The sequence below is a fragment of the Hydra vulgaris genome, chromosome 10 (assembly GCF_038396675.1).
Source record: "Hydra vulgaris chromosome 10, alternate assembly HydraT2T_AEP".
Classification (NCBI taxonomy): domain Eukaryota; kingdom Metazoa; phylum Cnidaria; class Hydrozoa; order Anthoathecata; family Hydridae; genus Hydra; species Hydra vulgaris.
Genome location: NC_088929.1, coordinates 8,972,163 through 8,985,717, shown reverse-complemented (window position 1 = coordinate 8,985,717; position 13,555 = coordinate 8,972,163).

The window sequence follows — 13,555 nt, the reverse complement described above, 5'->3', positions numbered from 1 at the left end:
TAACAGTTAATACAATTCTATGTTTTATTATACATTACATTAATATACAAAATAACTTCTTATTGATTCGAAAATAAAATTTGCTTTGTTAATTCACTTCGTTTATGTTTATTATGTCGTAAATCGTTGATCGAGTCAGCTTTGTGGTGCAATCGTATCTTTAAATATTTAGCAACAATAATTTTGACTAAAGATATTATATGATTACCATAAGGATCTTCATCAAACATACGATCATGCAAACAGCTAAAAACAGATTTGTGCATATTACGCAAACATTTGATCACTAATATTTCTATTATGTTCCTTTTATTTAAACTATCTGTTTGCTCTAATATTCTGAATTCTGTTTCAGCCAACTTGCATAAATAAATAACATCAGGTGATGCGTTTATAAGGCCAGTCTTTGGATTTAAGGTATACTATTTCAGAGTCACAAGTGTAGAAGTATTTTCATCCGAAGTTAAGGCACAAATACAAGGATTACATTTTACAACTTGTTTAACTTGCCGAACTACAAACCCAGCAATATAGCTTACAACATTAACAACGTAAAAAGATGGCGTTTTAAATTCTGGAAGCTTATAATAAGCATGATCATTTAACTGAGACTGACATTCAAAAACATCAATATCACCCCTTAAATTAGCATCTAAACATTGTATTCCTGATGGTATAATTTGAGACTTTCGGTTAGTACTTACAGTTAAAATTGATATTGGTGTTTGATCTAAGCAACTTGCATTTTGAGAACCAATCACTTCACAATGAATCAAAAGACGTTTATACGCACTTTCAAATTGGCGAGCTGTTGGGTTGCTATTATGACCACCGCAACTACAAATAGCACTAAAAAAAACTTCAAGATGGTCTTGGGACAATTTATATGCTAAAACATATTTCAATATCGGTTCATTGCTATTAACATTTTCTTCATAAATTGATTTCAAAGAATTCAGACTAATTATCATGCCTAGAAAACCCATTTTACTTCCTGTTATATACATAAATTGTCTATCTGGTTTTTCTCTAAGGCTTTTCAGATATTCAATTATTTGGTCAATGCATAAAAATATTTTTTCTTTGTTCCAATTTTGTATGCCACACTTCAAATTTTTTGCTAGTAAATTCCGACTAGTTAAAATATCAAATGCATCATTAATGTTAGTAACAAAAGTTTCAGTTGCTTCACTATTCTTAAAACTTAAAGAGTGGTTTGTTTGTCTTAAGTACTTTAATGCTTTTGCCACACTTGAACATAAAGTCTGAGCCGCAATTTTCACTTTCATTTTTTCCCGTACCCAGTCAATGTGTCGGTTTCTAATTTTTGTAGCAAGGTGCAGAAATTTACTATTCTGCATATGTACTAATTTCTGCAAGTATGACCACTCTATAGGATTTCCATTAGTATCATAAATTGCTGGTCGACTTGCTAGTGCATTTTGTATGAGCTTTAACATGTGTGGAGGATCACAAATGTGTATTGGATGATTTGATATAGGATGAGGAAACCAAGTCTTCATATTTTCAATAGAAATATTGGATCCTAAAAAATTTGCCATACTAATATTTGAAGCCGTTCCATCAAATGTGAGCGATATAACATCTGCACCACTTTCATAAATAAACTGTAGACAACGTTTAACAATATTAGCTTCTTCACAACCACATAAACCATCAAATTAAAAATATGCAACAGGAAGTTTCCAATGCCCATTTACAGTTTACCATAAAAACTAAAGCTTCTTTTGCTTCAGTTCATGGATACTTTAGCAGAATAAAAATTTAATGTTAAAGCAAAAGTTCGTAATTCTGGAGGTAATGCTTTTTAACTTTTCCTTGTAAAATTCGACAAAATAACTGTTTTGTAGACTCAGGCATAGTTCCCTGTAATTAAATAGATTAAATAAATTGATATATTATTAGTTACAATATTATGTCTATATTTGATAACCTAATCAAGTAAAATGGGGCATTATTGATTGGGATATTAAGATGATAGCATAGTAAAAAGCCAAACAGATAAAAATGGTAAATGATACACAACAACCCAAACACACACATTTTAAAAATAGTTAAAACTAAAAGAAGATCCATACACCAAATTATTATTAGCATTACAATCATAACTACAATTATTACTGTTATGACAAATATAATAATTAACTCATCACTATTCCTACAGTAATTGTAATGAACTAATTTTTATCCTAACTGTTATCTAATGATTAATGAAGTAAATTTTTAATCATAAAAACTTACTAAATTAAATCATATTTCAACAGTAGGTTGACTAAAACAAAATAATCTAAAAGGTATAACTTAAATAAGTAATAAATATTTAAAACAATTAAATAAAAAAATAAAAAAGTCACAAATATAAATACGTTTAACAACTACTCATAATAAAAATTTATATCATACCATTAGTGTAGTTAATATTTCTTCAGAAATCATCTTTTTGATTTAAGATGACGCAAGAATGAATGTAAGTCTTTAATCCTTTTTATTAGATGACGCTTGGATTGCTGAGGCATTTTAATTGTCTTTTATTATTTATTTTTTAATTGTCTTTTATTTTTTTAGCAACAAGTTTACTTATAGTTAGTTATAAAAACTTTTTACTGTTTTCTGGTGTTACCATATCAATTTCATCAAAATCACGAATATACCATTTACCATTGGTTTTAGGATTGATTTGACAACTTTCAACACTAATGTTCCTAAAAATATAAAGGTGTTATATGTCACAAAAAGTAAACTCAAACATTTAAATCAATATATGTCATTGTAAAATTAATTTTTAAGTATGCTATTGTAAAGTAATTACATTTGACTTACTGTATTGAATCATTGGTGATATTATTGTTAACATCAATGATATAATTGTCAATGTTATTGTTCCTAAAAATATATAGGTATTGTTTCAAAAAGTAAACTTAAAAATTTCATATGCCATTGCAAAAGGATTTAGTTACATTAGACTTATTGTATTGAATTACTGTTGATATATATATATATATATATATATATATATATATATATATATATATATATATATATATATATATATATATATATATATTTATATATATATATATATTTATATATATATATATATAATATATATATATCAGGGATGCGGAGTCCCAAGGACTCCGGAGTCCTTTTTGGAACTCCGCATCCCTGATATATATATATATATATATATATATATATATATATATATATATATATATATATATATATATATATATATATATATATATATATATATATATATATATATATATATATATAGTAAAAAATAGTAAAATTATGTAGTAAGATAATAAAATGCATGTCCAATTATCAAAAAATAATGGCAACATATTCACATTAGGAAAACATCAACTCAATGAAAACATCACTGGAAACATCAACTCAATGAAAACATCAACTACAATGTCAGCAACTAGCTGGAACTTTTCCATATAATAATCAACAGCTTCAGAATCATTTTCTTTTCTAGTCCAGTAAGAAATAGTAATAGCCTTTCTATGTTTTTTTTTAGTTTTTCTATTCTGCTATTGACAATAGCAGAATAGAAAAACTTTCTTGCACAATAGTATTGTGCAAGACTGTCATTGCTGTATCGGAATCATATCATTCATAATTATTATTGATATAGTATGTATTAAATATATATTATATTATAGTATATATTTAATATATACTATAATATAGTATATATTAAGCATATAATATACTATAAATATAATATACTATAAACAGTATATTAAATTTAATATACTATAAATATATTATATATGTCAATTTATTTTTAGACAAATATAAGTATATTACTAATATATGATATATTCTAAATACATAAAAAAGCTATATATTATATTATTATATGATATAAAGCTTTTTAAAAATGTAATAAATTATTACAATAATACATGTTTTTTGCTCAGTCCAATCATATTATTTAATAATATGATTGGTCTGAGCAAAAAACATGTATTATTGATTTAATATATAATAAATGTTATTTTTACATTGATACTTTATAAATGTAATATTAGTACTTATATCACAAAATCATTGTATAGAAAAATCACATAAATTTTTTGATAATTATTATTATTGGCTTATAAAAACAAATATTTAATATCCTTCAGTATCTAGAAGTACAACGCACTTTTTGATACCAATAAATAACACTTTAACTTTCGTCAATATTATAAAAAAATACTTTTTAAAAAAGTTCAACTGTTCTACTTTAAAAAAAACTTCTAATTAACATAAAATTCAAAAAAAATATGCTACAAAACACCATCCTACCATACTGCCTAAACGCCAAATTCTAAAAACGTGGAACAGTTTTTTAGCACAAAAATCGGTTCCGTAAAACGCGGGATTTGACATACCTAATATATATAATATATATATATATATATATATATATATATATATATATATATATATATATATATATATATATATATATATATATATATATATATATATAAATATATATACATATATATATATATATATATATATATATATATATATATATATATATACATACATATATATATATATATATATATATATATATATATATATATATATATATATATATATATATATATATATATATATATATATATATATATATATATATATATATATATATATATATATATATATATATATATATATATATATATATATATATATATATATATATATATATATATATATATATATATATATATATATATATATATATATATATATATATATATATATATATATATATATATATATATATATATATATATATATATATATATATATATATATATATATATATATATATATATATATATATATATATATATATATATATATATATATATATATATATATATATATATGGATACCTTACTTTGCTAGTATTTTTATTACTTTTAATTTTTTACTAAGGCTTTTAGTAACTTAATTACAAACAAGAATTAGTAGTCGACGCGGCACATATACTATTATATCAATAAACTTTTAAGTACAAAATATTTGTTATAAGAATAGTTTAGATATAATTTTATTAAACTTAGACATTCGTAATTTTTTCCAAACAAAAAAAAATTGCTGAGTTTAAAGACGTTGATTTTAGGCATGCTGTTTAACGATTTGTTTACTTGTATATAAAAAAGTGGAAATCTGCAAACTGTCAAAACTTTTAAATACTTTAAATACAGATAAAGCAAGTAAATAATCACCAGACGAAACGCTGGCTTTAATAATTGATGCCAGTCTGACAAAAGCTTCCAATCAATTAATTAGAAGTGGAGCCTTCGAGAAAGAATATAACATCTGCCCGCTTACAACGATGGTCGGTATAATTAAGGCAATTTAAAAATTATTCGAATTCTTTTATATCGAATTAGCATGATTTTGTCAGCGCATTATGTATTGCGCATGCGCATTACGTCCAAACAAGAGCTTTAGAGCTATAATTTCTTTTGCATCAAGTCTTTATAATGTTTAAAAAAACTTTTCTCTTTTTTTATATAATTTTCAAAACTTTTTATTAATCTGAAGAACACCATTTTTAAGTCTTTAAATCGATAACTTAATTTTAGTTAAAGACAATAATTTAATTTTAGTTAAAGGTTTTTAAAAAAGTGCATTAATCTACTATAGATCCTTGCTCTAATCTGTTCTCGTTTATTTTATCTTAATATAGTTGTCAAAACTCAACTTTTCTATTAATTTTCATAAAAAATTTATAAACAAGTTTTATCATAATCTGACATGAACAGAGATTTTAACATGAAGAATCACTACTTATTACTTGTCCGGCCCCATTGGATTTGACTGGGTTTAACAACAGCAACGAAAAAGTGCCTATTTGGAGAATTTAAAAGTTGACACCCACAGCCTATTGTAGACCATAAGATTTGCATACATCCAACGAATATGTGATCAAAGAAGATCAGTACATTAAAAGTGAGATAGAAAGCTTGGGTATGATTTTATTAGAGGTTTGTGATTATTCTATTAAAGTAAATTGTATTATTAAACTAACAATGACTGATTGGAAGGTTCAAACGATATTATCTGGAAAAAATAACTCATACCAATGCTATTGAGTGAGTGCTGTCTCTACAATAAATATGAATAGTTTTGATATCCTTAATAGAGATTATATTAACAAAGAGCTTTGACATGGTCTTTCCAGTCTCTAATCATGGATTCAATTTTTTGAGATGATTTTGCACATTGCATATAAAAAAGAAAGAAGAACGTGGCAAACAAGATCCACAAAACATAAAGAAAAGGAATCTGTTGCTAAACAAAAGATTCAGACTGATTTTATGAACAAAATGGGACTTGTAGTTTATTTCCCTAAAAGTGGTGGTTCTGGAACAAGAAACGATGGCAATACTTCCAGGCGCGCTTTTGCAGCATATGAACAAACAACTGAAATTCTGGGTATTAATTAAAACTTTATATTCAGATTTTGCATTATCTTGGTAACAGTATTTTTAGGATATGAAATAGACTGTTTAAAATTCAAGGATTATTGTTTTGACGCTGTTAGACTATATGTATCCTTTTATTCATGGTATTACATTGCTCAATCTGTGCACAAAGTATTGATACATGGACATGACATAATTAAAAGCCTTACTTTACCCATCGTACTTATGTCAGAGGAAGCTCAAGTGGCTTGAAATAAAGGCTTCAAATCTTATCGCGAAAATTTCAGCCGAAAAACATCCAGAAGAACAATAAATACTAATCTGATCAATATACTTCTAGTTTCCAGTGTTCCCGCTATTTCATCACTGTGTAAATCAACATGACACTAAACAAATCATAAAACATTTTTTTAATATGTTTTACAATTACTTAAATAATCTTCAAACCATAACATTGGTTTATATATTTTTAATGTAATTTAAAATTGACAATGTTTTTTTACAATGTTTTTTTGCACTATTTTTTGTTTTTATTATTGTTGAAACATTATTTACTGAAGTACTTAAATGTTATTCAACATAGGTAGGTTGAAAATCCGATAAAATTTGTTCAAAATTTATATACCCCTTTGTAACTAAGGAAAGTATCTGTTTACTAAACAATATAAGTATCCATAGCAACTAAATAAAAAAAAATTTCACTTTTATAAGAAGCGTGATCTCATATTGGTATTCATGCCAAATTTAGTAAATGTAGCATTCGTAAAATATCTGAAAATAACAAAAATAGGTTAATGGTAAGCAAAATAAAGGTAACCATAGTAACGAAATAAAAAAGATCACTTTCATAAAAAGCGCAGAAATCGTATTACTCATGCTAAATTTAGTAAATAAAGCTCTAATATTAAATTAGTTATGAATTTTCTCTAGTAAAAGTGAATTCTGGCTCATTGTGTGTAGTGAAGACGTGTTTAGTTAAAAAACGTTTTAGAATTTGATATTAACATAGATTACTTTTAGAAACTAGAATAGTTAAACTTTATTACTGTTAGGTTTATTATGTAACAAGATGGCTTAATAATTGAGTTTTTCGATGTCTAAAACTTTTTTGTACTTTAGGCATAAAATTAATGTTGAAGATAAGCTCTTTTTTTTTCTATACTATTCTTTTTTTATAATTTTTTATCTACCAAATTTCATTGAAAAAATTTTTTGTAGCGCGGTGACTATTTTTTGTCGCACTTTTGGTATCTCATTTAGTATTTTATTTTGCCCGAAATGGTCGCGAGAGACAGAAGGGTAGTTAAACATTGTTTATATTTGATTTAGATTAAATACAATTTTCACTACAAAATGGAAAATAAGAATAGAGATAAAGGTTATCAATATTGTTTCCTATTTATTAAAATTTTAAAATGAAATTGTTTACCTTACTTCAACACAAAGTTATCAAATAAATTTAATGTTTCCTTATTTTAAAGTTGAATTTTAAAAAATGTAACTTACATATTAGTAATATTATTACATATTTTATCTTACATTGCACAGTGGGCCAGAACTCACTTTTACAGGACAAAATTTATAACTAATTTAATATTAGGGCTATATTGACTAAAATTAGGATAAAGTAATAGAAATTTTTTTTTTCAATTTTAATTTAAGTGCCCCAAGAAGTCCTTATGGTCTTATCACAGAACACCGTGGATGAGCATTTATTTGGAAGTTCACGCCTCCTTGCCCAGAGATGTGGGGTTGAACCACGGATCCTTTGTTTCTGAATCAAGTGCGCTACCACTGGGCCACGGCTGCTCCTATGATAAATGATGCCTGCGCTTCTTATGAAGGTGTTATTTTTTAATTCTTTGCTATAGAAACCAAACTTCGGATAGCAAAAATCTAGTTTTGGTATTTGCAGATATTTTACGAGTGCTATGTTCAACAAACTTTACATAAGTAACAATATGAGGTCGAGCTTTTAAAAAAAGTAATATATTTTTTATTTAATTGCTATGGATACCTAATTTTGCTTCGCAACAACTAATTTTTATTAGTTGCATATGTTTTATATGTGCTATATGTACACTATTTTGCACGTGTTTTTTTATGTTATCCTCGCTTTGAACCTCGCTCGTGGAAAGCAAAACTTATTTAAGTTTAATATGATTAACTAGTGTTATTACACGTGCTGTTACACGTTGCTAGATAAACTTGTTTTCCTGTAAAAAAAAAATAATATTCTAGCTAAATTAATTAGTTTTTTCTAATTAGCAGATTTTACGAACATCTACAGAATTTTATAAATTTGTATGGATATATTGTTCCCATGCATTCACAATCACGAAAAACTTTGACAATGCATGCTACAAGTAGTGCAAGCTTAGCAAGCAATAACTCATAAGAATTCGAAGCTGATAATGTTGCAACTTTTCTTTTCTTTGTTTTTAATGCTGATTCTTTAAATGATAATGTAGGTCTGCCGAGTTGTTTATTTTTGCTATCCTTCATAATGTGGTATTGAAATCATTTTCAAGCCGAACTGAGTTCTTCGTAATAAACTTTGCACCAGTTAGTTTACTTTGAATCCATCTCTTACCATTATCAAAATAAATAAGCGAAATTTACTCTCAAATTTTTTGCCTTGAAACTCCAAATCTTATTCTTTAATAAAGTTGTATACAAGTACACTGTCTTCTTTTTTATGTATTGACAGACTGCTGATTCGAATAAATTAGTGAATCTTGTTTTTTGTGACACTCATTAAGCTTTAATAAAAACAGCATTTCAACATCTAAAATAAGTAATCACAACCAAATCACAAAAAAAAAATATATTATTAAATTCACTTAATTTTACAAGCCCTTAATTAATAAGAACAAAATTTCAATTAGGATATATATATATATATATATATATATATATATATATATATATATATATATATCTTATTGTTTAGTAATAGGTTTAGTTTGAGAAGGACTATATTATATGTTTTCCGCGTTTTTTTTAAATTTTGTGCCAATAAAAATTTTTAAGCACAAACACAGATTTTTTGTTAGTTAAAAGAGTTCAAACGTAAAAGAAAACCAAAGTGGCGCCTTGTGGCAGCCAATGGCAGATTTATGAAATTATTAAAGCAAACATAAATAAACTTTAAAATATCTGAGTATAAAAGCAAGATGTAACTTTTCGACAAAAACACTTTTTACTTTGACTCGGATAAAGCCACTATTTTTCTTAAAAGATTTAAATTATGCTTTTCTAATCAATTCTCAGTGTTTCATCTAAATATTCGTAGCATTACCAAAAACTTTGAAGAACTCAAAATCCTACTACTTAATCTAAACTTTAACTTTAGCTTAATTTGTTAAACGGAAAGCTGGATTTTAGATTTTTATCAAAACTCTAATTTTATTTTGCCCAATTACAAAGCCATTAACTTTGAACGTAAATCTTTGAAAACAGATGGAGGTATATGTGCTTGAAGAATTTACTTATAAAATTAGATATGACTTGTCGTTTTCTGAGCCAGTTTTCGAATCTTTCACTTTAGAAATTTATAACAAACCATCAAAAAATATTATCGTAACAAATTCATACCGACCACCAAATGGAAGTTTAAACAACTTTAAAAATCACTTAAATGACTATTTTGAAATCGCATGCAAAAAAAAGAAAGATAGCTCGTTTTTATTTGTTGGAGATTTTAACGTGGACTATCTCAAATATAGTGAAAATATTAAAATACAACAATTTTACAATCGCTTTAATGAGTTTGGAATGGTGCCTATAATAAAGAAACCAACAAGAATCACACAAAACTGTTATTCTGCAATCGACAATATTTTTACAAACACTCTTTTCCATTCCATATTTAAATCAGGCATTATTCGAAGTGACATAAGTGACCATTTTCCAGTCTTTGCAATTTTCAAAAAACCAAAAAATATATTAAAGAAAAATTCATTCTTAAAAAAAAGAATTTTTACCACCCAAGCAAAAAATATGTTTAAACTAGAGTTGTCTTCTATAAATTGGAACTTTGTATATCTCGAGACATGCGCTAAAAAAAGCTACAACCTATTTCTAAATAAATTTCTTAATTTGTACGACAAGCATTTTCCTAACAAAACTAACCGAATTAAAACTAAAAGACTTCTCAACCCTTGGTTCTCAAAAAACCTTTTAAAGTGTTCGAAGCGAAAACAAAAGCTATATATACGTTTTATTAAATCAAAGAAAGATCGCGACAAGCATAATTATTTAAACCACAAACGTCTATATAAAAGAACCAAAAAAATAGCCGACTACATATTTCAAAAACAAGCTATTGAGCCTAAAAGGTAACGGGAAAAAAACATGGGATGCAATTAAAGAGGTTCTCGGTAAACAAAAAATTCACAATAAAGTCTTACCAAGCGTGATTACCGTTGACGACACTCAGATCTCTGATGGTAAATCAGTAGCAACAAAATTTAATGAATTTTTCGTAAACATAGGTCCAAACTTAGCCAGTAAAATTAAACACACTCCTGTTCATTTCTCAAACTATCTATCGAAGTCTGATAAAAACTTAGAATTTAAAATATTTAACTTGAGGATTCGATGAAAAAACTAAATACTAATAAAGCAACATTATGATTTTATTTCAGCAAGCATTATCAAAGATTGCTATGGATTTATTAAAGATGTTTTATTAGATGTTTTTAACAAATCGCTCAATACAGGTGTTTTTCCAGAGAAAATTAAAATTGCAATTATTACACCCATTTTTAAAACAGGAGATGAAAGTCTGGTTTCAAATTATCGACCTATTTCAGTGGGGGCGACTGAATAAGTGCGAATTTTATATCTGCGAATCTGCATAAGTGCGACTGGCATAAGTGCGAACTGGCATAAGTGCGAACTGGCACAAGCACGAACTGGCATAAGTGCGAATCACTTGCAAAAACTGGCATAAGTGCGAACTAGCACAAGCGCGAACTGACATAAGTGCGCCAAAAGAATTTGCAAACATTGGCATAAGTGCGAACTGGCATAAGTGCGAACTGGCATAAGTGCGAACTGGCATAAGTGCGAAACAATTGCAAAAACTGGAACAAGCGCGAACTGGCATAAGTGCGCCGAAAGAATTTGCAAACATTGGCATAAGTGCGAACTGGCATAAGTGCGAACTGGCATAAGTGCGAACCAATTGCAAAAACTGGCATAAGTGCGAACTGGCACAAGCGCGAATTAGCATAAGTGCGCCGAAAGAATTTGCAAACATTGGCATAAGTGCGAATTGGCATAAGTAGCGAATTGGCAAGTTCGCACTTATGCCAATTCGCACTTATGCCAATTCGCACTTATGCCAATTCGCACTTATGCCAATGCTTGCAAATTCTTTCGGCGCACTTATGCCAGTTCGCGCTTGTGCCAGTTCGCACTTATGCCAGTTCGCACTTATGCCAATGTTTGCAAATTCTTTTGGCGCACTTATGCCAGTTCGCGCTTGTGCCAGTTCGCACTTATGCCAGTCTTTGCAACTGCTTCGCACTTATGCCAGTTCGCACTTATGAAATTCGCACTTATTCAGCCTCCTCTTTCAGTGTTACCAGTTTTTTCTAAAATCCTCGAGCGTATCATGTATAATAGGCTATTTTCCTTTTTGGACGAAAACAATCTTCTTTATTGTAACCAATATGGTTTTCGATCAAATTACTCTACGGAGCATGCACTTATGCAACTATCAGTGTTATCTTGTGTTATCAGTTATCAGTGGAGCATCTTCTCATAACAATTTCACTTTAGGTATATTTCTAGATTTGTCAAAAGCGTTCGATACCGTTAACCATCAAACTTTACTAGATAAAATAAAATATTATGGAATATGCCATACATACCATAAATGGTTTACCATTTAATTAACTGATAGAAAACAGTTTATATCTCTAAATGACGGTTTTCAGACAAACAAACTGAAAATATTATGTGGGGTTCCACAGGGCTCCATCTTAGGTCCTCTACTATTTCTAATATACGTCAACGATCTATATAAAGCATCAAATACTATGTCTACTATCATGTTTGCAGATGACACCACTTTATTTCATTCTCACAACAACATTATTTCTCTATTTCAAGTTGCAAACAAAGGACTAGAACAAATATCAATCTGGCTTAACGCGAACAGCCTATCTTTAAACACTGTTAAAACTAAGTTTTCCTTATTCCATTCTAAACGAAAGTTTCAATATATTCCTAAATCCTAACCAATGCTATATATAAATAACATGGAAATTGAGCGCTCTTTTACAAATAAATTACTTGGTGTCTTAATAGATGAAAACTTATCATATGCCTAATATGTTATATTTTACCAATTATTTTAAAAGTTGTTAGACTAAATTACCAATTTTAGTCAAACAACTTTTAAAATGCAGATAATTTATAGAGTTATAATATAATATTTTGAAAAGCGCAATATTTTATGTAAATGTTATTTATTTCCATCGCTTTTTTAAACTACATTTTTCTCTTTACAATTTTTTTTTTCTAATTTACATTCGCGTCAAGTTCAACCACATCATTAGTATATTCATTAAAACTTTAAGTGTGTATAAACGTGCATATAATTTTAAGTGTGTATAAACGTGTATAAACGGTTTTACGTGCTTTGTCTCTTCAATAACAATCGAAATATGCAACTACTTGTTATTTAATCATGCTTTTGTTAAAAAAGTCTTGTTAAAAGTTCATTACATATGATTCAATTTCATCTGGTCCTCTTGACGCAATTGCTTCATGTCACATAATTATTGTAGTTTCATCTCTCCCAAGATCATGAATTCCAAGGTTATATACTTAAAGCTGTTTACAGTAGTAAGCCAAATTTGTAGAAATACAAAGGCAAAGTAGTGTTTTCTCCAAATCAAAAATGAAAGCAAGTGTCTCTGCAGGTGATTCGTTTTTTGCATTTCTCAGACTCATTCTTGCACTCTCCGCCTGTTTAAGATAAAGTTCATGAGCAGTCTTAAATTTTGTCAACAATTTTGTGTTCCCCATTCGCTATCTGCATATCAATTTTGAATTTATCA